At 37.9% G+C, this 25,865-nt stretch overlaps 1 pseudogene; it reads right to left on the reverse strand.

Annotated features, from left to right (window-relative positions):
• Window positions 1-14,923: 14,923 nt before the first annotated feature.
• Window positions 14,924-15,863, reverse strand: LOC129009044 (olfactory receptor 8B12-like; annotated as a pseudogene).
• Window positions 15,864-25,865: the final 10,002 nt, after the last annotated feature.

A 25,865-nucleotide genomic window follows, 5' to 3' on the forward strand; every position in this document is an offset into this window, starting at 1 on the left:
CTATAGACATTGATAGCCACTCAGTGGGCTTGTGTCATGCATGGAAACTGGAGGATGTCACTCATTGTGGTTCATGTGGGCTATTTTTTGGAGGAACACCAATTTCAGTATCTCTAGGTCTTTCCTTATAGGCTGGTAAGTCTCCCCAGAAAGGAGACCACAGTCTCCTAATTTATGGGGTGGAGAGAGAGCGGCCTTAATAATGATGCCAGCCATATTAAGAGAGTTCAGTGATTAACTCCAAGAATTTCACATAATCCCTGTCTTTTGAGCTCAGTCCCCTTACCCTCAACTGTGCCTTGTATCCAGAGTCCAGGGGTCCTCCAATTCAAACTCCCCACAGAGTAAACTTTAAGACTTCTGCCAGGGTTGGGAAGGGCAGAAAAATTGCAAAACTGTTTCTATGAGAAGGGAGGAAAAAGAAAAAAGAAAAAATGTGTGATAATATTTCCACAACTTTTCTGGAATGTTAGCTGTAAGTAGCAAGTTACTGAATGTGTCTAAGCATCAGTTACTGTATCTGTTAAATGGGAAAAGAGAACTTACCTGTCACTGGTGTCCAACTCAAGAAGTGGCTCCCTTTTATGTTCTTACTTATTATATAGTACTTCAAAAATAAATTTTACTAAATTTAATTTCGAATATAAAACTTCATATTTCCTTTAGAAAGGAAGGAAATCAACTGAAAAGAAGTATCTGACACTAAGAAAAGTGCTTTCCATAAATTACATACATTAATGTAACAGCCATATGAGACTGGCATTATTCCCATTTTACAAGGAACTAAACTGAGTTTAATATAGTAAAATAATTAGCTCCAATACATCTGGTTAGTAAAAGAGCAGAGCTACAAACTCATGCCTACTATATCTGAGGAGAGTATGCCATTATCAGTATAACAGGCTGCAATATAACCAAACTTATAACAGATTAAAAATTATAACTGATTAGTAGGTTATGGTTATAATAAGGTGGGATCCAGGCAATAATTAGTTCTGTTATTCTCAGAGAAATTAAAATGATACAGCCATATCATTCAGTGCAAAAATATAGGTTTTAAGGCCAGTCCAAGCTGCTTCAAACTCTAACTCCCTCATTTACTGTGAGAACAATGATGAACGCTGCTAGGTAGTAGGATTTCATATGCAAAGTCAAAGGCATTGGCAGTGTCAGTCTCCCAAGGGAGACATAGACTCTCAAACAAAAGCCAACACTGAGAAAGATAGCCCTACGTAGATTGAGGAGGGAAAAGCGAGCCTCCCTCTGTACCTGGACTTTGAGACAGGCATATTCAAGTGAGACTTTAAATATTGATTCCACGTGATGGAAGCAGCCACCATCGAACACATGACCCAGGCTCAGCCACTTGGGTGATTCCACTCATGACCATGTCTCTGAAGAAATGCAGAGTTCATAATGGAGAAGGCAGAGGCAACATGTTCCAGCAACAGCTCTGGAGTGTGGTGAGATTTGGGGGTGGGACTGCTGCCAGCAGTGCTCAGCTGCCTGTGGAGGTGGTGTTGGATGTGCCCGTCAGCATCCTGACAGTTTGCGGTGTGACTTGGCTGTGTTTCCGGCTGTCTGCCTTCTCCTGAATCCTGCCTGTTCTCAAACCTAGTTCTTTCCAATAGCCCATTTCCTTCCAATAAACTCTCCTCTTGCGCAAGTTAACCAGTGTCATATACAGTTGTTTGCACCTAAGAACCCTGACTGGTTACAGTGGAAGCTGGCCTGGCACAGGGCTGTGGAAGAGGTGGGAGGAGGCCAGTGTCCAGGCTGTGCAGCAGCTCTCTCATGCCCCAGTGATTTCCCATAAACCCCATACATCATCACCTTAGTGACGGGATGACAGACCCTCCTTTTGCTTCCCACACACACACAAAAACTGTGCTCTGTTTGGATGTATTTAAACCTTCCAGGCTGCTTTTGATAGAGTTTGAGGAAAAAAATGGATAAAAAGATCAGATTCTGAAGACCGCCATTCTTCATCTGCTCACACCTAAAATTCTTGGTGGGATTCTTAAGCCCTTTATCACTGTAAGATATGCACACATACACTCCTGCACTCTAGATTGTATGTAATGCAGGAATAAAATGTAGGAACAAAAAAGGTAAAATGCAGGAATTTCCAGTGTCTAAATCAATGTCTATCCAGCTCAAGGTACAGAATATTTCCAACACATCAGAAGATTCCTTCATCCCCTTCCCAGTCTTTTCTGTCTTCTATCACGTACAATTACTTTTCCTTGTCCTTGAACTTTATATAAACGGAGCCATTTAATACATAGCTTTTTATGCCTGGTTCCTTATGTCTGTGAGCATCATCCATGTTGGGTGATGCAGTAGATCATTCCTTCTTATTGCTGCACCTACACTAAGTATAAATATGTAATTTATTTATGCATCTGCTGTTGATAACAGTAGGTATTTCTTAAAAGAGTAAGTCTTTTATCAAAGCATAAGGGAAAAGAGATAATGCATGCTTGGTTTAATACCTAGGTGATGGATTAATAGGAGCAGCAAACCACCATGACACACATTTACCTATGTAACAAACCTGCACATCCTGCACATGTACCCCCGAACTTAAAAATAAAATAAAATCAAAAGAGTAAGACAAACTTTGATGCTTTCATGATGATAGAATAAACATAAAAAGAGTTCATTTGCTACACAGAGGTAATATATTGAATATACATATATATCAACTGAACATTTTCTGGACAGTTTTGTAAAATAATAACCATCAGTTAATCCACCAAATGTGTTAATGCTTATTAAATCTAATGACATAGTTATCAATTTAATGTTGAATTAAAATGAATATACTTGGCATTTAGATTTTAAATGGTCTATGTTATGACAAAGATCTATTTTTCATGGGCTATGATTTACTGGTTAATGACTATCGAGGTGCCCTATGTAATCAATACAGGAAGTAGTTTATTGTTCATTTTATAAAATCAGAGATCTGATTTTAATTATAAAATAATTATTGCTTATTGTATATGATGTATCTTTTTGCTTTTAGGACAGATCATTGATAATATTTTTATTTGACGCTAAATTTCCCCTCAGACACCATGTCTCATTATAGCATTGTTACTATAGAAATACATGGTCAGGTTTATGTTATGCTAGGAACATATTGCTATGAGTCCTGAATGATAGGTAGAAGCTGACCAGTAGAGGAGAGGGCAGACCTTTCCAGGCAGAGGAATGACCAGAGTCCCAAACCCTACACATTTGGGGAAAAGCAAGTGATACTAGGAGATGAATCACTGAGTGTATAAAGAGGTCGATAGAATATTTGGGTGAGAGGAATGGTAACAGGGATAATCAGTCTCCATTCAGCACTCTGAGGGGAGAACTAATGGAGAAATAAGATACAGTAGTCAAAAGGAGATCAAAAGAGGAGATTTAATTTGGGTAAAAGTTGATTGGAAGGCAGAGCTTGGATCTGCAACTACAATGGAATTCCCTAATGCCTTCTAACGCCACAGAGTAATTTTACAAACCCAGCTATGATCACTTCCCTACAAATTGGGCGAGAACACGTCACATGCTCGGTTTGGTCTCCCAGTCCTAGCAGTCGGGAGCATAACAACCCCTTTAGAAAGAGTAAGGAAGGAAATGTGAGCAAGAAAGAATTATTTTCATTCTATGCTCCCCTAGGGCATGGAAAGATAGGTTTCCAGTCAAAGAGGAATGGAATCATCTGCTTTAAACCAAAGATCAGCCCCTTCACAGGATTTATTTGCACAAAGTCATATTTCCTCTTATGGGCCAACATAGAAACATGTATCTCACATATATGCATAGCCACAGGTAAAATCTTGTTCCCAACATTCCGTAAATATAACTCAAATCTCCTTGTGTTTGAGTGCAAAATATCTAATTTTTTAAAGCCCCAAAGAAGTAAATAGAAAGTTTAAAAACATAGCTTCCCCTCAATCTACCTATTTTCCTGTACTAGTCAGTGATGTGAACTGCGATCTGGGAGGTCAGGATATTTGGGTATAATTTTTTTTAGATAGCTTAACAAAATGTTTCTCAAATCAAAAACACTTCAGAGACATCCTACCCTATTTGGGATGTCTCTGGGAGCTATATTACAAGCCTGCTTGCACCGTAGATAACTTTGAGAAAGAGAAACACTGCTCTGAAGCAATTCACCAGCACTTCCAACTTAGGATGAGATTCCTGAATTTAGAGCATGGACAAGAAACTCTACTCCACCATTCTTTCCATGAGCAAGCAGAGAAGAGAGATGTGTAACTGCTGATCATAATCTTCATCTTTCCTTTGTGCCTCTATCTTACAGCCTGGTAAAGTAGGTGAGTATACCCACACTGGCCAGCCAAGAGCTTGGAAAATGGATCTTTTGGTTCACCAGCTCAGCTCTCTGGTGCAGAATCTACAGAACAGCATAAACCCATATGGTTTACAGTGTTGTCAGTGGGATGTAGGAAAATCACAGGGTTAGTGCAGGGCTAGTAAAGGAGGCACCATTACGATGTGTAGGCTGAAGTGGACAAGGAGAGAGCTGTGTGGGAGGGCCTCGCTTGGCATCAATGTGACTCCTGGTGGATGGATGCGGTCCACAGCACTCCCACAGGAAGAGGACAGAGAAATAAATATCCTGCCTTGCTTTTTTTTTCCCCCTGCATTGTTCACTAAGACAAAGGGCAAGAAAGTCTGCTAATGCAGTTCAGATCAGCTGGACTCCCAGGGGACAGTGCAGGACAGATAAGTGCAGAGACTGCATTTCAATGTCGAACAGAGGGCAATCAGCACAGTCAGAAACACAACCCTACAAATGAGGCCCAAATGGGTAGGACAAGTAAAATGATAAAATGTAGGCCACCCAACTATCTCAGGCATATGGAACGGGAGGCCGGGAACAGCAAGAAGACATCCAAGTCCTCCAGGGGGGCGGGATCTGTTGAAAACTGCTAGTTTTCGTCAGAAATGGAACAGTGCCAGGGTAAGTGGGACGGAATCGTGGTTGCAGCTCTAAATGGGAAGAGTAAAGACGGAGGAAGCAAGGATATCGCCAACAGTAAAACAGGCCTCTTTTCCATTCTAAGGGGGAATAATTGATTCCAATGGGCAAAACCAAAACTTTACTCAACAAATAGAAACTAAAAATATAGATAAGTATACCAAACAAAGGAAAAGCTCAAGAGACAAACAATTCAAATGCAATGCAGTTTGGATTTGGGGATGTGGGTTTCACTAACATCACAACAGCAAACCTGAAAACACCTGTCAGCTGGGAGCTGTACCACATCCTTTCAGTGTTCCTCCTATGTCCCCCATCAGATTTTATTTATTTTTTATTTTTATTTTTATGTTTATTTTTATTTTTTTGAGATGGAGTCTCACTCTGTCGCCCAGGCTGGAAGCAGTGGTACAATCTCGGCTCACTGCAACCTCCACCCCCCAGGTTCAAGCAATTCTCCTGCCTCAGCCTCCCCAGTAGCTGAGATTACAGGCGTGTGCTACCATGCTCGGCTAATTTTTTTTGTATTTTTTAGTAGAGATGGGGTTCGCCATGTTAGCCAGGCTGGTCTCGAACTCCTGACCTCAAGTGATCCACCCACCTCACCCTCCCAAAGTGCTGAGATGAGAGGCATGAGCCACCGTGCTTGGCCTCTTATCGGATTTTTATGCACAATAGCTTCAAGTAAGTTTTCACGAAATTCAAACACCTGTTCCTGCTTCTGTTTTCCAGAGAGCTTGCCTCAGGGTGCTGAAGTGTGGTTTACCTACACAGGAGATGCAAAATTACTTGGAAATTTGCACTTCATTGGAGGCAACCCAGAAGGAATGACTGATTAGTGTGAAGGCGTAAATACTCTAGCCCCACTACCACTGACAAGGACAACTCCGGCATGTGAGCTGAACTGAATTTAGAGCTTCTAAATCATACATAACTGCTAGATATGTATTCTTTTATATCTATATTTCTTAAAATTCAGACTTTGAGCAGGAACAAAGCCTAAAAACCCTATAAGAGTCCAGAAAAGCAAGAAGCCACCTACAAAAATAGAAGGAGGTAAGTGAAAAGTGAGAGCAAGTTCCTAGCACCCTAAAGAAAAATCTAGCTCGATTGATTGATTGCAGGATCCCTTTCCGACTCACTGGCTATGTTGCCCTCCTTTCCATAAATGATCAAGTTGGATCCCCACTTCCTTCACCAAAAGGAAAGAGATTTTGAATTAGGAATAAACCCTTTGGACAGTGTTTGTGTTACAATGTGTCATTTATATATATAGTTCTCCCACCAAAGAGTGGGTTCAATTTTTCTAAATAAGAAGTTTTGCAGTCCCTATGAAGTCCAAACTTAAAGTGCTCTTTCAAGTTTTGCTACATAAAGATGCCGGTTTTCTGAGGACCCTAATTGACTGCTAGATAAAGATTATGAAGGTGAGAGTTGACAAAAAACATTTAAGTAGAAAAAAAAAAAACATTTAAGTAGAATCTCCACTTTTTATAAAGTGCTGCCCTAATGAGGCTAATTTCTGACTGTGTGCACTACACTTCCCACTTACACCTGAATCCCTTTAGGAAAAGATCCTTCTCACTCAGAGATAAAGAAGACAGAGGGGTGGATATAGAATTAACTCTCAAGAACAGAGAGCAACCACTGTGAAGAGAATGGGCTATTCACTTATATTTTGAGATGCTATCTGTTCTCTTTAAATGTGTTTAAATTAATGGCTTCAGGAAATCAAACGTGGCCTTGTAAAAAATAATTTTCTCAACCTCCTGGAATCTTCATTCTTTCACCAACTAAATAGTTATTAAGCATCCACGGCCAGTCATTCTTCCAAGCAATGTTGAGGTAACCATGCCCTCAATGAATTTATATTCTTCATCTGTGTATCTATACTTTAACCAACACCACACTGTCTTCAATAATACAGCGTCGTTGTAAGTGTTGAAATCAAGTGGTATCAGTCTTCTGATTTTATTCTTCTTCTTCAGAATTGTGTTGGCTACTCTGAGTTTTGTCTCTTTCCATATAACTTTTTGAATCAGCTTGCTCATATAAATAAAATAACTTGCTGGGATTTTGTGATTGCATTAAATCTATAAATCAGTTGGAATGAACTTAAATCTTAGCAAGGTTGTGTCTTTCTATTCATGAACATGGACTAGCTCTTTATTTATGTAGATCTTTCATTTGTTTCATCAGAGTTTCATAGTTTTCCTCATAGAGATTTTGTACATATTTTGTAAGATTTATTCCTAAACACTTCAAGTGTTAACGTGAATGGTTTTGTGTTTTTAATTTCAAATTCCATTTATCCATTGCTGGTATACATGAAAGCAATTAACTTTTTATATTTTTTTTCTATTTTTATAGTAACCTTGTCTCCTGAAACTCGTTTTAATTGCTTATTGGTTCCATGGGTTTTTTTATGTTCATTCTTTGCGATTTTCAACACAGACATTTATGTCAGCTGCAAACAGTTTTATTTCTTCCTTCCCAATCTGTATACTGTTTACATCATTTTCTTTTACTATTGCATTAGCCAGGACTTCCAATACCATGTTAAATGGGAGTGGTGAGAAGCAGCATCCTGTCTTTGTTCTGATCATAGGAAGAAAGCACCTAGTTTCTCACCAATAAATATGATGCTATCAGTAGGTTTTTTTTGTAGAGGTTCTTTATCAGATACAAAACTTCCCCTTATTCATAGTTTTTCAGGAAGTTCTTTCATGAATGGGTGTGGGATTTTGTCAAGTGTTTTTTGTGCATCTATTGATAAGATCTTGTCTTTTTTTTTCTTTAAACTTCTCTGGTCTTAATGAAGAATTTTATATTGATTCTATCTTTTTCTCCCTTGTTAGCTGATCAATTATACTTTAAAAAAAATTTTAGTGGGTACTCTAAAGTTTGCAATGTGCATTTACAACTAATAGAAGTCTACTTTCAAATAACACCATATCACATCCTGGGTAGTGCGGGTACTTTATAACAGAGTATTCCCAATCCCTCCCTTCCATCCCTTATAACATTGCTGTCATTAATTTCACCTGTTCATAAGCTATGGTTACCTAATATGTTAGTGCTATTATCATTTTAGCAGTCATTTCTCTGTTAGATTAATTAAGACTAAGAAAAAGTAGTTTATTTAACTTTCACTTATTCCCCCTCTAATGACTTCCCTTTTTTTATGTAGATCTTCTTTCTGAAGAACTCCTTTCTTGCATGACAGCTGTACCAGCAACAAATTCGCTCAGCTTTTGTTTGTCCGAAGAAGTTTTTACCTAACTCTCCATTACTTTTGAAGGGTAATTTCACCAGATACAAAACTCTAGGTTGGTGAATTGTTGTTGTTGTTGCTGTTGTTGTTTTTCCAGCACTTTAAATATGTTAGTCCACTCTCTTCTTGCTTGCAAGGTTTCTGAATAGAAGTCTAATGTAATTCTTATCCTTATTCTTTTATAGATAAGATGATAGAAGTAAGATGGGTATTTTTCCTCTGGCTTCTTTCAAGATTTTTTTTTATTGTCTGGTTTTCTGCCATTTGAATATGATATGTCTAGGTGTAGACTTTTTGATATTTATTCTGCTTACTGTTTAGTGAGGTTCTTAGATCTATAGTTTTGATGTCTGTTATTAATTTTAGAAAATTCTTAGCCATTATTATTTTAAATATTTCTTCTGGATTTTTTCTTTTTTCTCTCTTCTGGTATTTTTATTATGCATATGTCATGCCTTTTATAATTGTCCCACAATTCTTGTATATTCTGTTCCATTTTTTTTTTTCATTCTATTTTCTCTTGACATTTCTGTTTGGGAAATGTCAGTTAACATATCTTTAGGACCACTGATGCTTTCCTCTGCCATACCCAGTCTACTTATGAGTCCATCAAAGGCATTTTTCATTTCTCTTACAGTGGTTTTTGTTTTTTTAAGTATTTCCTTTTGATTCCTTCTTAAAAGTTTCCATCTCTCTGCTTACATTGCTCATCTGTTCTTGCCAGATGTCTGCTATTTTTATTAGAGCCCTGAGCGTATTAATCATAGCTGTTTTAAATTCCCAGTCTGATCATTCCAACATCCTCCCTTATACCTTAGTGTGGTTGCTTGTTTTGTCTGTTTACTGTTTACTGTAGCTGTAGGTGTCTAAAGCTTCAACTTTCTCTAGTACCATCTTGTCTCCCCCTGTTGTCTCAGGATTTCCCTAGAAACTCTCTTAAACAGAGTCTGAGCTGTGCTCTAACCCCCTGTTTTTATACAGGAGATTAATGGATGTGATAGTAAAGTGTGGTGGGAGGCAAAACATTCTCTAGTGCTATGATTAAGTCTCGGCCTTTTCGTTGGCCTATTCCGTGGGGTTGTCACCTTCACAAGTGCTTCTCAGCTCTTTCTACTCCTTAGGTGAGACAGAAAGACGAGAGGGAGCGGGAGGGGACTGAAGTTGGGAATTTCACTTCTCCAATATTGTGTAGACTGAAGTATGGTTTTCTGGGAGGTTAAGTGAGAACAAAAAGCTCTGAGTGTATTTTGAAATGGTACCTTTTCCCCTCTCCCTGTCCAACACTAGTGAAAGTAGACTCTGATCTTCACCATGAAAACCCGGTGGGTCTCCTGGAGGTAGAACTCCCAACGGTGTGGGGACTCCCCCACCAAGACTGGGTACCCTGGAGTTTTTACCTTTCAAGCTGGTCCACACTCAGACTCCAGCAATTCATCAACTACCTCTCAAGTGTTCTGTGTTCATATAGCTATGTACACACATGCATACTAACTCCAGTAGCTTCTGCTCTGGATAAGCAGTTATTCTCTTCTCACTTCTTTCTACAGTTTTCAGGGAGTCAGTTTGTTCTATGACCTCAGTTCTCTGATGGCTCTAAGAAAAGTGGTTGATTTTCAGTTTGTTTGGCTTTTTACTTGTGAGGATAAGAGTTATAATTTCCAACCTCTCTGAGCTCAAACCATCTCTTATTTTTTAAAATAGATATATAAGTTAATACATAAATGTTTGTTGAATTGAAAATGTTTGCCATTCTGGCATCTTAAGAGCTCAATGTCTCTTCCTCCAGGACAGCAACAATCAAGCAAAAATACAGGTGATCAAATCATGGGGTAGAGGTGGAAAATCAGAAGAAACCAAAATGTTGCCAGAGTTGAAATTACCATGGGTTAGCTGTGTTGCTTCCTCTCCTCTCCTCTCCTCTATCCTCTTCTGTCCTGTTCATTCTCTAACCCATGCCTCTTCTGTGTTTGATTTCTCTTCTTGTTGCCTAATAATGTCCTGTGCTCCCTCCTCTTTAAGTCATTTCCATTGGAAGATACATCCCTAAATCCCCTGTTATTAAATTTCAAAACAAAAAAGGGTCTCTAGATACATAAATATGTAGGTAGATAGAAGGTACAGAGATATGCTTGTATATACCTATTCTATTTCTGGGAATAGTTACATCCAGGAGGAAGAACATAAGCATGGGTGAACTGACGTGAAAGGAAACCTTATTTCTACTGTATACTTTTTTGTACTGTTTAATTTTTTACCATGACATGTATTCTCAAGAAAAATATATTCCTTCTTAAGTGGAAGCTGTTAATCACCCACCCATAATCTAATTACTGCCATCTGCAGAAGAAAACAAACCCTACAGCAAACATCTTATTAAACAGTGAAAGCCTTAATGCCTTTACCCTAAGCTCAGAAACAAGACAGGGATATCCATTCTCATCTCATCAATAATCATTGTATTGGAAGTCTTAGACAGGACAATGAAAAAAATAAAATAAATAAAAGGTATAAAGACCATTAAGGAAGAATCAAACCTGTCTTTATTTGCAGATTATATGAGTATATACAAAAAACAAAGTGCAAATTCTTAGTTTCTCTTTTGTCAAGTTTAGTTAACAATTAGATTTCATAAGTGAAATAACAAAGTTACTAGATACAAATTCAGTGTACAAAAAACAACTGTGCTACTACATACTACTAATGAACAATTGAAAATTAAATTTTAAAAAGTTATTTAAAATAAAGTAAAAGGTAGGAAAGGTATGAAATTCCACTTCGAAACAAGACAAGCATGTCTGTTTTCCTCATTACTATTCATCGTTGTAATGGGAGAATACAGCACTTTGGCTCCATGTCAACTTCTCTCAAAGTAGTCCCACTAAATTATTGTCACTTGATCTTCAAATACACACATACAAATATAGCCAGTACAATTCAGGGAGGAGAGAAGGTCTTTTCAATAAATAATGCTGATGCAACTTAATATCTTTATGAAAGAAATAAAACTTACTACTGCACACCATATATAACTGATTTAAAATTGATCTAAAATCTAAATATTAAAGGAAAAATCATGAAGCTTTCAAAGGAAAACCTGAGAATGACTTTGTGACTATGTAGTAGGAAAAAATTAAACAGAACAAAGTATGAACAGTAAAAGAAGTAGACAAATGAACTTTATTAAAATTAAAATATCATTATCAAAGGACACAATTAACGAGTGGTCATGGGGCAAGCCAGAGACTGAGTAAAGATAACTGCAATGTGTGTGTCTGAGAAAGCACTCATATCCAGAATACACTTTTTAAAAAACTCTAATCAATAAGATAAAAGACTAACAACACTTTTTTTTTTTTTTTTTTTTTTTGAGATGGAGTCTCGCTCTGTCACCCAGGCTGGAGTACAGTGGCACGATTTCGGCTCACTGCAACCTCTGCCTTCTGGGTTCATGCCATTCTCCTGCCTCAGCCTCCCGAGTAGCTGGGACTACAGGTGCCCACCACCACGCCAGGCTAATTTTTTTGTATTTTTAGTAGAGACGGGGTTTCACCGTACTAGCCAGGATGGTCTCGATCTCCTGACCTCTTGATCCGCCCATCTTGGCCTCCCAAAGTGCTGGGATTACACGCATGAGCCACCATGCCCAGCCACAACACTATTTTTAAGTGGCCAAATGACTTGAACAGGCACTTCACAAGTGGTGATGTCCAAATAGCTAATGAACACATAAAAAGTGCCCAACAAGGCTGGGTATGGTGGCTCACACCTGTAATCCCAACACTTTGGGAGGCCAAGATGAGAGGATCACTTGAGCCCAGGTATTTGATAACAGCCTGGGTAACATAGTGAGACCTCATCTCTACAAAAAATAGAAAAAGTGGTCAGGTGTGGTGGCATGTACCTATAGTTCTAGTTGCTCAGGAGGCTGAGACAGGAAGATAGCTTGAGCCCAGGAGTTCAAAGCTCCAGTGAGCCATGATCACACCATTGCACTCCAGCCTGACAACAGAGCAAGACCTTGTCTCTTAAGAAATGGTCAGGAGTTTGAGCCCAGCCTGGCCAACATAGTGAAACCCCGTCTCTACTAAAAATACAAAAATTGGCCAGGCGTGGTGGCAGGCTCCTGTTATCCCAGCTACTTGGGAGTCTAAGGCAGGAGAATTGCTTGAACCTGGAAGGTGGAGGTTGCTGTGAGCCAAGATCATGCCACTGCACTCCAGCCTGGGCGACAGAGCAAGACTCCATCAAAAAAAAATCATTATTTATCAGGGAAATATTTAAAAGACTAAAGCAATATTGTACTACACACCCAACGGAGTAATTAAAATGAAAAATACTGAAAATAAGGATGAAGAGTATCCTTTTCTGGAATTTATTGATGGGAGTGCAAGTCAGTTTAAATATTTTGGAAGACAATTTGATAACATTTAGAAGCCTAAACATATGCCTACCTTGTGACCCATAAAATCTACATCTAGGTATATACCCAAACAAAAAAAGTGTATATTTCCAGTAAAATACATGTTCGAGAATGTTTATAGGCCAGGCATGGTGGCTTATGCCTGTAATCCCAGCACTTTGGGAGGCCAAAGCGGGCAGATCACGAGGTCAGGAGCTGGAGACCAGCCTGGGCAACATGGTGAAACCCTGTCTCTACTAAAAATACAAAAATTAGCTGGGTGTGGTGGCAGGTGCCTGTAATCCCACCTACTCAGGAGGCTGAGGCCGGATAATCATTTGAACCCGGGAGGTGGAGGTTGCAGTGAGCCAAGATCGTGCCACTGCACTCCAGCCTGGGCAACAGTGCGAGAGTACTTCTCAAAAAAAAAAAATGTTTATAACAGCTTTATTAATAAAATGTAGAAATTGAAAACAAGGCAAATGTTCATAAAGAAGATGTTGATAAGCAAATTGCTCTACATTCATACAATGGAATACTAAAATAAACAGCAATAACCAAGAAAAGTGTTATGGACGAATCTCACATGACTCTCTATGTTAAGTGAAACATAAAAAAGTAAATGCACTGTTTAACATTTATATGAAGTTCAAGCATGAGAAAAATGAAACTGTGATGATAAAGTAAGAATAGTGGATATTTCCAGGAAGAGCATGGGGAGTAGTAATTACTGGGAAAGGGCGGGCAGGAGTACCCTGAAATGATAAATATCTTCTATATTTTCATTTGGGTGGAGGTATGTAATCATAACCTTATAAATGTGAAAAAAAATCATCGAGCAATTAATGTTTTTGCACATCACTGTAAAATTTATATTTCAATTTAAGAAGGAGTAGGGTGTTTTCATTGTACTGGTTCTCCACCATTCCCACTGCACCCTCAATCCATGTGTCTTGAATTTAATAATCATTCGTCTCCTTTAGCATCAAAACACAATCCTCCCCTACACTTTCATTTCCTTAATTATATCCTCATTAAACCAAAAGATTCCAAAGGAAAAAAGCTAAACATTAATCCAAACTTCCCCTTTTTCTAATAGAAGATAACTTTTCAAAGTTTGTAAATTAAACTATCTTCCAGACAGTTCATATGCCATGACTTCTGAAATAATTGTTACCATTACTAATGTATTCAGATCAAAAAAATTATTCTTCTCATTCTTTATACAAAGTTGTACTTCCACTTACCCAATGCTGTGAATATATGACCTCTCCTAAGACCACCATCCCTTCCCTTTATGCCCTATTGTTATTAATAGAAGGTCACAGATATATGCAATGTCTTAAATATATAATGGCAATTGCCTCCCCTAACAACTAGTTGGCTGCTGTGGTTCTAATGGCTCACTTATCCAGAGCTGTCTATTACTAATTTACATTATTCAGACCCTTGAGGTGAGGCTCCAAATTCTGTCTCCATTAATCTTCAGATAAAGAATAAAGCTTATATCTAACAAACTTAACTCCCTCAAATCTGTTTATCTCTCCCTTAGAAGGCCTTCTATTGTAAGCCTTGACTCAAGGCTCTACACCATCTCCATGGGCACCATCCTTGATTCTATAAGGAACCTAATCTACTTCTCATTCACACACCCCAAAATTCTTCAAAATTTTCTCTTATCTTTTTGTCAAGACCACATCAACCACATTTTTCCCTTCCAACACTCTTGCAAAAATGTTATTCCAAAAATTAACCCTTGTAAAGTTGCATGACATCACTATGAATATAATTAGATATCTTTAAATGCAAAAAAAAAAAATTTAAAATGAAATCAGTCAGGGAAACGATAGAACAAGGAAGTGTAGCTGAAGAAAAACACAGCAGATTGTATTAAAATTCAAGAGCCCAGACTCCAGTTTCAGCTCTGGCACTAGGTACATGTGTGTCCTTTGGCAGCCTACAAAATATTTATGAGTGTAATGTATTGCATGAGAAGACTGGAGTAAATGATTTCATAAGCCTATTCAAGATTAAACCCTGTATAACAGTAGAAACTATTCTCATAAAATAACAGTTGGAATAGTTGGTGTGGATAAGCAATGCAGGGAGTAAGTGCACTTAAGAATAAAAGTTAAAATTTTTTTCTAAGTATAGGAGAGAAAGCAGTGGCATTTATTCCCTCACTGAAAAAAAGAAAAGAAACCCCCTGATTAACAAAGGTTTGGATTCCCTTTCTTACTCATTTTTAAGAGACTAATTTTCTGCAAAAGGTTCTCCTCAGGGCAACTTTGACATCTTTATTCCTCAGGCTGTAGATTAATGGGTTAAACATGGGCACCACAGCAGTATAAAAAATGGAGGACACTTTCCCCTGGTCCAGGGGTAGAAGAGAAGGTGGTTTGAGGTACATGAAAGCACCTGACCCAAAGAAAAGCGATACCACAATTATGTGGGAACTGCAGGTACTGAAGGCTTTAGACCTGACCTGCCCTCTGTGGAGCTAATGTGGAGAATGCTGGAAAGAATAAAACCATAAGAGATAAAAATGGTGACAATTGGCACCCCAATGCCAATGGTCACAATAATAAAAACCACCAGCAAATTTATGTAAGAGCTGTTGCAGGAGAGCTCAAGGAGAGGAAGGATGTCACACAGATAGTGATTGACAAGGTTGTCTCCACAAAAGGACATAAACATTATGTTTCCCATATGAGCCACAGCCCCAAAAACCCCCATCCCATAGACACCCAGTGAAAGGAGCAAACACATCTGGGGAGACATGGTGACCGTTTACAACAGTGGGTTACAGATGGCCACGTAGCGGTCATACGCCATTGCTGATAAAATATAGGATTCAGAAAAGACGAAGAAACAGAAGAAAAAAAACTGAGTCATACACCCTGCATAGGAAATGATGTTCTTCTTTGAGACAAAGCTCATCAGCATTTTAGGGGCGAGGGTAGTGGAATAACTAAAATCTATGAAGGACAAGTTGAAGAGGAAAAAGTACACGGGAATATGCAGGTGAGAGTTGAGCCCTATCAGCGTTATCAAGCCCAGGTTCCCCACCACCGTGACCACGTAGAAACCTAGAAACAGGATGAAGAGGGGGATCTGGAGTCCCGGCTGGTTGGTTAAGCCTGAGAGGATAAACTTGTCATGGAGGAGGAGTTCTTGGCAGGCATTCTCCTCTAGGACTGTCTGTGAGAGAAAAAGAAAGAGTCACTCAGAAAGAGAGAAAGGCTACACACACCGGGAAGTTAATAGAAATTAAGGTAGTGGGAGGGAGAAGAAAAGAAACATTTACTGAGCACTAACTATGGGATAGGCACTGTTCTCAATGCTGTGTGGCGTTACACTCATCCCTGTCTGGGCTACCTGCACAAAGTCCCAGGGCTACAGAGTTGCAGCAGCAGGAGAGCTCTGTGGTCTGGCTCCCCTGGTCTGAGCATTTTTGTGGGGGGTGGGGGTGGTGGGGGTGGCAGGGATAAAGACTTTATTTTCCACTGTATATTCTCAATGTTTACTTGGTTTTTAGGGTTTTTTTTTTTTAACACAAATTAACAATTTAAAACTTGTAATTAAATGATACTCAATTACAGAGGGAAATACCCACAGTGCTATAGAAAAATAAAATACCAATGGACACAGGAAATATTATCAACATGACTCATCATTAAATAAATGCAGATTGAAGGTAGGAATAATAATATGAGTTAGTGTGCGCTTCACAGGAACATCGAAATTACTCCTCTTATCTTCTAACAGTTGACACTGAGCCTTCAGTGACAAGCCGGGGCTCTGACAGCTGAGAGTGGTCTGAGCTTTCTTTTAACCACTCTGCTGTAGCACCCAGTGGCTCAGACAGGCACTCACCCCCTTCAGCTTGGAGCCATGGTGCTGCTCTCTACTGCCGGTTGCCCATGTCTTTCACGGAAATCCAGTGGCCCTGCTGAAAAGAACGTGACAACTTGGAGCCCAGGCCCCTCTGCTTCTGCTTCTCCACTTTGAGAATCCTTATTCTCTTTGAGAATCTTGGTTCTCTTGCAGAGCTGAAGAAAACAGTCTCTGATTGTGACTTTGCCCCCAGGCTTCTGCCCAGCTTCCAGGAATGAGACAGCAGTCTTTCCTAACACCGTGAATAACAGGCGTCTGGAGAGTTTTATTCTGGAGTGGAGACCTCGGAGTAGTTACAGAGCCTCCCTCAGAGCCATCGCCAGAGATCACCTTCCCTAAGGAAAAGAAAATGTTTGTTTACACTCTTGATCATACTTTTAATGACCTATTCTTTCATTTAGGTTACATTTTTTTTAAGCACAAATAAGGACAAGGCACTATGGGAAAAACCAATGCTTGCTACCTTGTATTGAGCACTTACTGTATACCAAACACTGTATCCAACCCAGCACCTTCATACAGACACCAATAATCCAAAACCAATGTACAAATGATTTTACCTCATTTATTTCTCACAACAACCTCATAAATTAGACATGTTAATCTCCGCTTTAAAAGTGAGAAACACACACAGCTAACAGATTCCAGAAGTCAAACCCTGGTCTGTCTAACTCCAATTTTCATGGTCTTTTCCACTGGCTGTACTACCTCCCTTTGAGTGATAATGAATTCTCTGAAGCAGGATGTTTACTTAGAAGGATCTCATGAGATTCTTGATAGATAAAAACAAGCCGTCTTAAAGGATGGCTGCTATGGTCTGGATACTTGACCTTCCAAACCTCATGTTGAAATTTGATCCCCAATGACAGAGGTGGAGCTTAAGAGGAGAGTTTGAGATACAGGGGCAGTGCCATCCTAGTGGTAATGAATGAATCCTCACTCTTATTGGTTCTCATGAGAGCCTGGCACCTCTCTTTCCTCTCGCTTCTCCTCTATTGCCATGTGATCTCTACATGCCAGTTCCCCTGGCTTTTTGCCATGAGTGGAAGCTCCCTGAGGTCCTCACCAGAAGTAGATGCTGACACCAGGTGTCTTGAACAGCCTGCAGAACAGTGAGCCAAGTAAAACTCTTTTCTTCATAAATTACCCAGTCTCAGGTATTCTTTCACAGCAACATATGTGGAATAAGACAAAGGTAGAAAGTGTTAGAACCAGGAAAGGTCAAATTAGGAAGTACTGGGCTTCAGAGGAGAAGAGTCATTATTCCACTCACATCCAATATTTACCAAAATTTATACAAACTTTTCCAAGCTCAAAAAATAAAGAAATCTTCCCTGGTTTTCCTGCACTACCTGTTCATGCAAATTAAGCTTGATAATTAAAAACAAAGACTAATTAGATAACTAATATCAATTTTTGTCAAGATGTGAAGGCCAGGGAAGGGACCCCACAGCTAATATGTCAGATAATGGAGACTTGAAGAAAGACGTAAACAAAAGTAATATTCCTTCAGCAAATACATATTGAGCATCTACTATGTCCCAGAAACTCTTCTAAGTTCTTAGTTGGGGGGAAAAAAAAAAAAGCAAATTCTTGCCCTCATGAAGTTTTCATTCAAGTGGGAGGAGACAAAAAAAAAGATATAAATGAAAGAAAAAAAACATGTAAAATGAAAAGTGCTATGAAAAAAAAAAAGCCAGGGAGAGGGGTAGAAAAGGAAGGGGTACAGATTTAATTTTAAATAGAGTAATCTGACATTTCAGCAATGACTCAGAAGAGATTTGAAAAGTGTTTACTTGATAAGATCAGTTACTCTTCTAAAACATTAGGCACTCATGGCTTAACCAGCAACCCTCCAAGGCATCACATTTTTATCCTGCACTTTAAATGCAATATCTTAAGCCAAATTTCTGGCTCTAAGGAAGAAAATTATGAAAATAGTAAGAAGATAAAGGGGCAAGAGAACTTGTTGAGGATTCAGATAATCACAAGTCACACAATATTGGTTAATGACTGAGACTGGTATGAAGTCTAAAAAAGCTTTGTGTAGCAACTTGCATTTTATAGCCCTTACTATAGACTTCTGTATATTAAAGATGACAGATTTCATAGCCAAGAAATAAATCTCTATTTGGGGAAATTCAAGCTTCAGTTAGCAGACGGGTTATACATGTTTTTAGTCAGAGTTAAAGGCTACAGTCCTCTTGGAGAAGCTATGAAATCATAACACAAAGGCAGAAGTCTTCTTCCAGGCAAGTCCACTGCACACAGGCCAGATGTGCACACATATCAGTGAAGACTTGCTCACTCTCAGCTCAGTCTCAGCAATGATAGTGTCTCATTGGTCAATGTACACTTGGAACTGTCCACGTCCCAGAGTAGTTCTAATGAATCCCAATCCTTGTTCTCAATCCCATTATGCACACTTAAGAAATAGAGAAAAACAATTCATTATCAAAAAATTAAAATGATAATAATTAAAATCAAAATCAAAATAATGCAAGTTGTTACACAAAGCTTTTTTAGCCTTCATACCAGTCTCAGTCATTAACCAACATTGTGTGATTTGTGATTATCTGAATCCCCAGCAAGGTCTCTTGCCCTCTTGCCCCTTTATCTTCTTACTATTTTCATAATTCTCTTCCTTAGAGCCAATAATTTGGCTTAAGATATTGAGTCTTGAGACATAAAGGGCAAAGAGGACCTTAGGGGTTCATTTAACATTTATTTTCCTCTAGAAGATTTAGAGGGTTCTTGTATTCCTGATGCCACATCAGGAAAGTTCTTCTGAGGTTTTTGTCACTTCAGAGATGGTTTCCATGGGAACTTCATTTCAAATCCACCAGCGTTTTATTTCAAATGAACCAAGGTTTCTTCAAATCATTTTTACTGTTGATTTGCTCCAATATAAGCACAGAGAAGCATAGAAATAAATATTCTTGCTTAATTTACTTTTGATGCAGAACTGTCCGTTTTTCCAAAGCTTGAATCTCTGTATAATGAATTCTTTGTTCTATTTATAGCTAACATTAACATTATTAAAATACATATGAGACATGGATTATAACATACTCATGAGGTAAGCATATGTACAATGTGCTTTGTATATATGGCACATGCATTAACCTTCAAGTGTCTCGTAGACCGTGAAACAGCACAAGGGTGGTGGTAAAGGCAGTATCCTTCATTCCACATAAAAGAAATGTAGGATTAAGCCACAATTTCAACAAAAAACATATGAAAGCCTGTCCAGAGAGAAAAGATGGCAGCTGAAATGTCTGCGTATGAAGTGATTTCAGTTAGGATCTAAGGATGGGCACAAAATTAGACTTATCTACCAGAAGTCATATGGTTTGCAATTATACTTAATGGTATATTAGTCTTCAATATGTGTGTGTGGCATATTAAAATGCTAATAAAGGATGCAAAAGAAATCATTGACTTCCTAAAGAGATTTACAGTCTAATAGAGTCGTCTCCCGTTCTGTCTCTTTATCCTCCTTACCCACTCAATGTTTCAAAATTCCCAGTGACCAGTTCTCAATCATCTCTGCCTCTTGTTTCTTAAATGTTTGGGCATCTCATCTTATGACTTTGAAAACATTCTCTACATGGTTAGTACCTAAATTTGCTCTTCCTTTCTGTTAATTCCCTGTCCTGTGTATATGGCCTCTCTAGCAGAATGTTCCAGTATCATGCTCGTTGTCACCCTGAACTCAACAAGTACAAAGATTAACATATCACTTTTTTCCCCAAAATGGACATCTGTCTAACCTTCCCAGTTTTATTGGAGAGGAAGTAGAGGGTAGTGTTAATATGGTATTACTAGTCCTGGTTTGTTTGGGATCCTCCACTTTTAGATCTATTGTCCCAGAAAAATTACTAGTAACAATCCTTTTCACTATGAAATCTATTCCACTTAGGTCACAAATTACGTGATCTCTGTATGTGTTCAGAGCATAAACTTTAGGATCTAACCAATTTCTATGATTACTTGCTCTGCCACTTACTAGCTGTGTGACCTTGAAAATGTTTAACCTCTCCTGAGCTTTAAATTACTTATCTTAAAATGGGGATAATAATCATAAATGTTGCAGTTCCTAGTATGTAGAACGTGCAACACAGAAGGTATTAAAAAGTATTAGGTTGCTATTATTATGTTCAAATCTATGCCCGTGGATGAAAGGAGTATTTTAAACTGCCATGGTACACAGGATCAGCTAAAACAGAGAGAGACTTAAGGCAGGAAGATCAGTTAAGGTGGTTCCACAGCAGTAGAAATAGTAAAGCAAAAACAGAATCAAGTGATGACATCATGAAGAAACAGGATTTAATATCTCTATGGTTTGGAGAATGACAGAAAGGAAAAAAAGCACAAGTGAAACCTGACCAAAATTTTAAGATGAGGGAAGTTTGAGTAGGATGGCAGAAAATGAACAAATAAGGAATGAGGAAGATAAGAAGCTAAATTTCAGTCTACATGACAAAATGCTGCTGGAACCCTTCAAAAGGAATAATAAGTTTTTTAAAAAAAAAAACACAGCAATGAAGGAGAGAGAAAAGAAGTCAAAATACAAATTAGGGCATCAGCTAAACATAGGTGAACCCAAAAGAATGACGAATCGTTCCAAGCAGAAATATTTAAAGACAGAATAGTCAAGGATTAAGAGCTAAGCCCTTCCAGAAATACCCACAGTTAGAAAACGGGAGAAGGAAATTGACCAATGGGAATGTCAGAAAAGTCAAGTGGAGCAACTGAGAGTAAGATTTCGAAACAAACAGACCTGGAATCAGATTCCAACTCCATAGCTGTGTGAATTTGGAAAAGTTATTTAACATCATGGAGACATAGTGTTTCTATCTGAAAACCAGATATAGTAATAACATGCTTGCAGATGTGCATAAGGTATAAAATCTGATTTTGGTGAATATTCTTTTAGTATTTCTTGAATTTATGGAATTCACAGAGGCCAAAAAAAGAGAATTTCGAGAGTGAGGATAACTAATATTTCTGTGCATTCAAGAGGATAAAAAAGAACTGAAAACGACTTTAAGTAACTTGTACCCTTGCACTCTAATTTTCTTCTTCCATATCACTATTTATCTACACTTTGACCTTAAATGTTTGGAAGAATTCATCATTGAAGCCATCTTGGCTTGAAATTTCTTTTGTAAAGCACTTTAAGAACAAATTGTATTTTTTAATCCATTAAGAAGTGTTCAGAGTTTCTATTTCCTCTTTTGTAAATCTTAATAATTAGCATCTTTCAATGAATTTTCTAGTTCTTCTAAATTGTCAACTTTATTGGCATAAAGTTTTTATAATATTATATATATTTTATATATATATATACACACACACACAATCTGTAGGATCTGTAGTGATTGACCCTTTCATTCTTGATATTATTAATTTTAGTTTTAGATCTTTTTCTTGATTGACCTAAAATTTTATTAATTACAAAATTAAAATTTTATTGACTTTTTACAAGAGCTACATTCTGTTTTCATTGATTTTTCTGTATTAATTGTTAATCTTCTATTTCATTAATTTATACTTCACCCTTATAATTTCTTTCCTTTTACTTACTTTGGGTTCAATTTGCTATTCTATTTCTAGGTTTTTACAATGAGGGTCATGAGTTATTGATTTTAAACTTTTCTGCTCTACTATGAAAATTTAAAATTATAAATTTATCTTGAAAAACTGCTTTAGCTGAATCATACAAAGCCTAGCATTTTTTTCATTTTTATTCATTTAGAAAATATTTTCTAATTTCCATCATGGTTTCTTTTTCAATAATTGGGTTATTTAGAAATGTGTAGTTCAATTTCCAAATATTTGGAGATTTTAGAGAGATCTGTTCTTAGTTTCTAATTTAATTCCACAGTAGTCAGAGAACATATTCTGTGTGTTTTCAGTACTTCTAAATTTATTGAAACTTGTTTAATCTCTCAGCATATGGTCTATCTTGGTGAATTTTCCACTGGTACTTGAAAAAAATCTCTATTCTATTGTTGTTGAGTAAGATGTTCTATAAATGTCGTTTTGTTCCTGTAAGTTGATAGTGTTATTTAAGTCTTCTATGTCCATAATACTTTTCTGTCTCCTTGCACTAAAAGAAGAATGTTAAAATCTTCAACTTCAATGATGAATTGTTCTGTCTTTTTTCAGTTCTGTCAATATTTGCTTTATGTATTTGAAGTTCTGTTATTAGTTGGGTACACATTTAAAATTGTGTATTTTTGGTAAATTGATACTTGAATTGTTATGAAATATCTGTGATGATCTTTGTTAATATTCCAAATTCTGAAGTCTACTGTGTCAGAAATTAATATAGATATTCCAGATTTTGTTAGTTCTTATACAGTGTTTCTTTTCCCAACCTTTTTTAAAAGAAAATATCTGTCTTTATATATAAAGTGTGGTTTATTTAAATTGCATTTAGTTGAGTTTTGGGTTTTTTTTAATCCAGTGTGGCTTTTTCTGTCTCTTAATTGGCATGTTTAGACTATTTATATTCAATGTAATTATTGAGTTAAGCCTACACTCTTGCCGTTTGTTTTCTACCCGTCCCATCTGGTCTGGTCTTTGTTACTTTTTTCTTCTCTTTTCTTGCCTTCTTTTGGTTTATTTGAGTACCTTTTAGTATTCTTTTTCATCTCTTCTGTTGTCTTATTAACTATATCTCATTTTATTAGTGGTTTCTCGTAGCATTGACAATATGCAACTTTATCAAAATATCTTCAACTAATATTTTAATACTTTATGCATGGTATAAAGAACCTCAAAAGAGTATACTTCCATTGCTCCTTCTATCCTTTATGCCATCATTGTTGTATATTTTATTTTATCATGCCGTGAACCCTATAATAGGTGGTTCTAATCTTTGCTATAAACAGTAAATTACATACTAAGGAATTTTTAACGAAATAAACATTAGTAGATTATATTTAGGTTCTTTAAGGTGATCATGGAAGTCATTTCTCAGATATACCCCTTCAGGAAGTGTGAATGATTAATCACCCCTGATGCTGCACTCTAAAATCAATTACCATATTTGCATGGAGGCCATGCTTCCCAAAGGCTACATCCAGCCAATGACTAAAAGGAACAGAGATATTAAAACAGGTCTTTTTCTGCTAGACATGAGATTTCTCCCATAAAATTTGGCTCAAAAATTCTGTCAGTCTTTCCATCAGCCTGACCAGTTTGCTAGCTCTTTCAGCTTCTTTCAGCTCCCTCCCTATTTTCCCTGACAGGCGTTAAATATCTAATCTTGTCTTAATATCTGCTTTTCGGAGGACTTGGACCAATGCAAGTGATAATAAATGTGAGCCAATCAAAAGTACCGTAAAATAAGAACTAGAGACTGACTCAACTGGTTGTCTTGTGGGTGAAGAGATTGCAATCCTAGCTGATAGGTTGGGCATGGATAGTGCCTGGCACACAGTGACTGCTTAATTGCTAAAGATTTCATTGGGGACCACCTAAGAATATATCCCTGTGGATAGTAACACAGTTGTAGGTGGACTGATTAAAACCATTGAAAATAATACCTTCAGAGGCAAAAGAATTGACTGGTTAGTGCTAAGTTGCCTGGCAGACAGATAATGAAAGACTATTAAGCATTGGTAATTAATAAATAGTTAATAGCTAAGTATTGGAGTTAAAGCACCTTTTGTTTTTGTTTTTGTTTTTGTTTTCATGCCAGTTAATAAAGTCACATGTACTTTTTTTTCAACTTTTAATTTACATTCCGGGGTACATGTGCAGGATGTGCAGGTTTGTTACATAGGTAAACTTGTGCCATGGTAATTTGCTGCACAGATCAACCCATCACCCCGGAATTAAGCCCCATATCTTTTTGACAACTTACAAAGAAGTTGTCTTCAGCCTGAGTAGCAGGCTGAAGGCAAGTAGTTGGAGTCACAAAGCTCCCAAAACTGTTTTCATTTTCCCATTTTACAGATAATGAAGTCGGAGCACATACGACTTGCCCAAAGCAACACAGCAAGAAATTGGCATAACTCGCCTCCTATGGAAGTCTTTTACCTTTAAATTTCAAAGATATAATACTACTCTACTGCTGTATGCATTTTCCAACTATTCTAGAGGACTTTGGGAGTCTCAAAAGGAATTGTAATAATGTGATTGAAACATTTTGGAAAATGATATATGACAGGGAGAAAAATTTAACACCAAATCCAGAGCAGTTTAGGGTAATGAAGCAAGAATGAACACTAAATCTGTCATGGTGATAAAAGACTATTATGCTGATGTAGCAATCCTAGTCAAGACTTGGATCTCTAATCCCACTCCAAACAACAAAAGGAAAACCTTCAATGCATGTAAGCAAACTAAATTCAACACCAATTTAATGGGTGGCCTGGCCTCACGGGACTCCCTCTTGCCACCAAGACTCATTATTAAGAGGTTAGTGTAAAGCCACAGGACTCCACCTACTTCAGGAGAGTAGCCTGGCACCATCACCAGTTGAAGTCCCATCCACAATCAAGGGCAAGCCTCCTTATAATTACCAAGATACTGGCACATAGCCTCACGAGTTATTTAAAGAATCATCTCCTGCTGTTAGTAGTGATCCTCCTAAAGACAGAAACTACAGGCACCCTCTGCTCAGAACCAGCTGCCTGAAGCTGTTGCATCCTCATTCTGCCTATCCTGGGATTCCATCCCGATGACTCTGCACACCCCACACTCAGCAATATCATATCCCTTACACATGCAATTGCAGAGCACATGCTCTCAGGTGCCCTGCTACCTCATCACACAGGTGCCACCTCAGGAGGCTGAGCCTGGAGTGGCCCCTGGATGGGATGGGCAAGTTTGTAGCTACAGGCTTCCCCCTGTTGCTGATGTCTCTGGCATTTTCCCAAACTCTTCTTGAGAGAGCTGCTGCCATTGTCCACTTTTGAATTGCAGCCAACAGTTGAAAATCCCATCTGAAGCATTTACTTTGGAGACCAACAAAGAAGAGGCAAAAGAAAAATGTGAGAAGATTCAGCCTAACTTACTGTCGCTTCCAGAATTTTTCAATGAAAAACCTGGATACAAGCTTCTTTTTCCAGCATGTATGTTAGATAGAGGTGCCCACAACAGAAACAGAACCATGTGGTAAAGTAACTGCCTCATAACATTCTCAGTTTCACCTAAATCGTTCTTTATGTTATAATCTCTTTTCACTGCCTAGTGATCCTTGGCTCTTTTCTTCAAACTTAAAATGTATTAAACTGATAGGACACAGTGCACTTTGGCCAGACTGGTCAAAG

The sequence above is a fragment of the Pongo pygmaeus genome, chromosome 9, assembly GCF_028885625.2.
Source record: "Pongo pygmaeus isolate AG05252 chromosome 9, NHGRI_mPonPyg2-v2.0_pri, whole genome shotgun sequence".
NCBI lineage: Eukaryota > Metazoa > Chordata > Mammalia > Primates > Hominidae > Pongo > Pongo pygmaeus.